The sequence below is a fragment of the Schistocerca americana genome, unplaced genomic scaffold, assembly GCF_021461395.2.
Source record: "Schistocerca americana isolate TAMUIC-IGC-003095 unplaced genomic scaffold, iqSchAmer2.1 HiC_scaffold_47, whole genome shotgun sequence".
Lineage (NCBI taxonomy): Eukaryota > Metazoa > Arthropoda > Insecta > Orthoptera > Acrididae > Schistocerca > Schistocerca americana.
In genome coordinates this window covers 1752501-1757500 of record NW_025726203.1, presented here as the reverse complement: position 1 = coordinate 1757500, position 5000 = coordinate 1752501, and the positions used below count along the sequence as shown (strand labels likewise).

The 5000-nt window shown below is 55.0% G+C and overlaps 3 non-coding genes across 3 annotated transcripts in view; all 3 read right to left on the bottom strand.

The window, feature by feature from the left end:
• LOC124584237 overlaps positions 1–101 on the bottom strand; it is a 4222-nt gene extending 4121 nt beyond the window's left edge. Inside the window, exon 1 of the ribosomal RNA XR_006974635.1 lies at positions 1–101. This exon is cut by the window's left edge and continues 4121 nt beyond it. This is a non-coding gene — a ribosomal RNA (large subunit ribosomal RNA).
• A 188-nt stretch (positions 102–289) lies between these two features.
• Positions 290–444, bottom strand: LOC124583903. Its single transcript, XR_006974334.1, has one exon. It is a non-coding gene; the product is annotated as a 5.8S ribosomal RNA (ribosomal RNA).
• Positions 445–795: 351 nt separating this feature from the next.
• Positions 796–2705, bottom strand: LOC124584209. Its single transcript, XR_006974611.1, has one exon. It is a non-coding gene; the product is annotated as a small subunit ribosomal RNA (ribosomal RNA).
• Between the last annotated feature and the right edge of the window lie 2295 nt (positions 2706–5000).

Below are 5000 nucleotides of genomic sequence, written 5' to 3'. Positions count from 1 at the left end.
CCTGTTCGCTCGCCGCTACTGGGGGAATCCTTGTTAGTTTCTTTTCCTCCGCTTAGTAATATGCTTAAATTCAGCGGGTAGTCTCGCCTGCTCTGAGGTCGTTGTACAAGGTGTCGCACGCCACACCGCCAGCCGGCTGTGCACGCTACCGAGTAAGTACCGGTATGCGAACCGCCAGGCGACGGGCGCGCATCGCACGTTTCAGGAGGCGCGGCCGGCCCCACAGGCGGCCGCGACGCTCCCAGGTCTGCGAAGCGGGGCAAACGCCGCGCGCTTCAGTATACGTAGCCGACCCTCAGCCAGACGTGGCCCGGGAACGGAATCCATGGACCGCAATGTGCGTTCGAAACGTCGATGTTCATGTGTCCTGCAGTTCACATGTCGACGCGCAATTTGCTGCGTTCTTCATCGACCCACGAGCCGAGTGATCCACCGTCCTGGGTGATCTTTTCTTAGTTTCCACTGTCTCTTTCAAGACAGTTGCATAGGCGGGACGTAGGCGTGTGGCGGCCCCTGTTCAAGCGTTCTGTGTCCAACGGCCTCACGGCCGATGGGCGTCGTACGGCTCCACACCGGAGCGGACAGGCAGTCGGGCGAAAGTCATTCAAAACCGGCGCCAGGCGCCAGGTGCCGCAGGCCAGCCGCTCCAGCGCTTCAGCGCTCGTACCACACAACATTGGCGTTAGTTTTGAGAAGCACGCGTGGTTCCGCACGCGGCGCACGGCTACTGCGAGCCGTACAGGTAGCGTGTTGCGCGACACGACACGCACATCGAAAGACATGCAGTCTAGTCGGTAATGATCCTTCCGCAGGTTCACCTACGGAAACCTTGTTACGACTTTTACTTCCTCTAAATGATCAAGTTTGGTCATCTTTCCGGTAGCATCGGCAACGACAGAGTCAATGCCGCGTACCAGTCCGAAGACCTCACTAAATCATTCAATCGGTAGTAGCGACGGGCGGTGTGTACAAAGGGCAGGGACGTAATCAACGCGAGCTTATGACTCGCGCTTACTGGGAATTCCTCGTTCATGGGGAACAATTGCAAGCCCCAATCCCTAGCACGAAGGAGGTTCAGCGGGTTACCCCGACCTTTCGGCCTAGGAAGACACGCTGATTCCTTCAGTGTAGCGCGCGTGCGGCCCAGAACATCTAACGGCATCACAGACCTGTTATTGCTCAATCTCGTGCGGCTAGAAGCCGCCTGTCCCTCTAAGAAGAAAAGTAATCGCTGACAGCACGAAGGATGTCACGCGACTAGTTAGCAGGCTAGAGTCTCGTTCGTTATCGGAATTAACCAGACAAATCGCTCCACCAACTAAGAACGGCCATGCACCACCACCCACCGAATCAAGAAAGAGCTATCAATCTGTCAATCCTTCCGGTGTCCGGGCCTGGTGAGGTTTCCCGTGTTGAGTCAAATTAAGCCGCAGGCTCCACTCCTGGTGGTGCCCTTCCGTCAATTCCTTTAAGTTTCAGCTTTGCAACCATACTTCCCCCGGAACCCAAAAGCTTTGGTTTCCCGGAGGCTGCCCGCCGAGTCATCGGAGGAACTGCGGCGGATCGCTGGCTGGCATCGTTTATGGTTAGAACTAGGGCGGTATCTGATCGCCTTCGAACCTCTAACTTTCGTTCTTGATTAATGAAAACATACTTGGCAAATGCTTTCGCTTCTGTTCGTCTTGCGACGATCCAAGAATTTCACCTCTAACGTCGCAATACGAATGCCCCCGCCTGTCCCTATTAATCATTACCTCGGGTTCCGAAAACCAACAAAATAGAACCGAGGTCCTATTCCATTATTCCATGCACACAGTATTCAGGCGGGCTTGCCTGCTTTAAGCACTCTAATTTGTTCAAAGTAAACGTGCCGGCCCACCGAGACACTCACTCAAGAGCACCCTGGTAGGATTGCAACGGGGTCCGCCTCGGGACGCACGAGCACGCACGAGGCGCGTCGCACGCCTTCAGCTCGCCCCACCGGCAGGACGTCCCACGATACATGCCAGTTAAACACCGACGGGCGGTGAACCAACAGCGTGGGACACAAATCCAACTACGAGCTTTTTAACCGCAACAACTTTAATATACGCTATTGGAGCTGGAATTACCGCGGCTGCTGGCACCAGACTTGCCCTCCAATAGATACTCGTTAAAGGATTTAAAGTGTACTCATTCCGATTATGGGGCCTCGGATGAGTCCCGTATCGTTATTTTTCGTCACTACCTCCCCGTGCCGGGAGTGGGTAATTTGCGCGCCTGCTGCCTTCCTTGGATGTGGTAGCCGTTTCTCAGGCTCCCTCTCCGGAATCGAACCCTGATTCCCCGTTACCCGTTACAACCATGGTAGGCGCAGAACCTACCATCGACAGTTGATAAGGCAGACATTTGAAAGATGCGTCGCCGGTACGAGGACCGTGCGATCAGCCCAAAGTTATTCAGAGTCACCAAGGCAAACGGACCGGACGAGCCGACCGATTGGTTTTGATCTAATAAAAGCGTCCCTTCCATCTCTGGTCGGGACTCTGTTTGCATGTATTAGCTCTAGAATTACCACAGTTATCCAAGTAACGTGGGTACGATCTAAGGAACCATAACTGATTTAATGAGCCATTCGCGGTTTCACCTTAATGCGGCTTGTACTGAGACATGCATGGCTTAATCTTTGAGACAAGCATATGACTACTGGCAGGATCAACCAGGGAGCTGCGTCAACTAGAGCTGAGCAGCCGGCCGCCCGGGAGTGTGTCCCGGGGGCCCACGCGAACACGCAAGCGTCCGCTCAATTATTCTGCAAACAGGAGGAGGCTGAGCTCCCCTGCACCATACACCTCGAAACCCTCTCAGGTCCCGGCGGCGCGCAGCGCCGTCCTAAGTACTTGGTCGGGTTCGAGAGAGGCGCAATCGCCCGGAGTTTGGCGAGTAGACGCTTTAGGTGCGACCACCCGTGCTCCCAACTGAGCTTGCCGCTGCCGACAGAGGCCCGGGAGCGTGCTGTCGTGGCATCGCCGGCGGGAGACAACACGCGCCACCTACGGTGACCGGCAGCTCCAACGCCAGCGCCACAGAAGGACAAAAGCCCCACTTGGGTGCCGAAGCGAACTCTCCCAGCACAGCGCACGCGCCAACACGTCCGCACAGCTGCGATACAAACCACCTGCGAGAACCGCAGAGGCGACCGAGCAGCAGACGGCGTCGCGGCGCCGAGCGCCGGGCGGCGGCGCATCCTCAGCGCACACAGTCCTCAATCGGACCAGCACACTGCAGATGTCCACCGCGCTTCGCACCGGGCCCGCGAGGACCTACTTTGGCCGCACGGCGCCGCGTGCAGGGTGCGCCGGCGCGCAGCTGCGCCGCCTGCCGCCTCCGTCGGCCGGCGCGCCTGCCACTGGCCGCCCCCACCAGCCGGCTGTAGCGCGTGCGCCCACGCACCGCGCGGCCAGCACGCCGGGAGGCCCCCCCTCACCGGCCGGGGACGGTCCCACCCAGCCACCGCCGCGTATCGCTTCACACCCAGATGCCATTCACGTTCGTGGGCATGGTGGGTATCGCTGGAACAACCGGTTGGTAGCTCAACCGATCGTCGCCATCACTGATTCACCTCTAGCGAGAACAACCGCACCACAACGGTTTACCAGTTGTTCATTTGCGTAACGTCACCAGCAAACGTAGGCGTCCATCGCCATTTGCAAATTCAACGATTGTTGCATGCCTGTGTCAGGTGTCACGACACACTATGTCTGCCCACATACACGCAACAACATGTGCACGCTTCGCGAACACGTGGAAGGTGGCCCCCGTACGTATGCGATGTCCATTGCGCGAACGACTGTCAACCGGCCTCTGTCGCATGTCGCAGATGTGGAACGCAGTGCACCATGCTATCACGGTGTGTGAGAAGAGACGACTACGTCTGACAACACGCGCCACTACATCAACAGACGGCTCATGCTGATCGCCATCCAGGGCATACCACACTGCAATCCAGCTCTTATAGGGAGACGACACGTAGCTGAGTGCACAACATTTGGACCGCATGGTTCGCCGTTGTTGGCGCAGTCGTTGTACGGTCACATGTACCACGATGTATCATTCAGTACATGAGGACCAATGTGCAGTACAGTGTGTGATTTGGACGTACAACATCAGCGGACAGTTGACACAGGCCGTACCACAGCGTAGGCTAAGTGCTTCGCCATGCGAATGCCAATGAACAACTGCAAATGCCAATGAACAACTGCAAATGCCAATGAACAACTGCAAAGGGCATTGAGCATGTACGTCCTGCTGCCATCCACATTACAGTGTATAGCTGCAAGGTGTTTAACATGAAGCGATACACTGCGGACCGGGCAGTGCGAGTAGCAAACTATGTTGCGGGGGTTGCAGTTAGGCAACACTACACTAATTTAACGCGTCGTATGACAATTACAGAGCAGTTACATTGCGGCGCAATATAGGTTACATTGCGGCGCAATATAGGTTACATTGCGGCGCAATATAGGTTACATTGCGGCGCAATATAGGTTACATTGCGGCGCAATATAGGTTACATTGAGGCGCAATATAGGTTACATTGAGGCGCAATATAGGTTACATTGAGGCGCAATATAGGTTACATTGAGGCGCAATATAGGTTACATTGAGGCGCAATATAGGTTACATTGAGGCGCAATATAGGTTACATTGAGGCGCAATATAGGTTACATTGAGGCGCAATATAGGTTACATTGAGGCGCAATATAGGTTACATTGAGGCGCAATATAGGTTACATTGAGGCGCAATATAGGTTAGGTTAAGGCGCAATATAGGTTAGGTTAAGGCGCAATATAGGTTAGGTTAAGGTACGACATAGGTTAGGTTAAGGTACGACATAGGTTAGGTTAAGGTACGACATAGGTTAGGTTAAGGTACGACATAGGTTAGGTTAAGGTACGACATAGGTTAGGTTACGGTACGACATAGGTTAGGTTACGGTACGACATAGGTTAGGTTACGG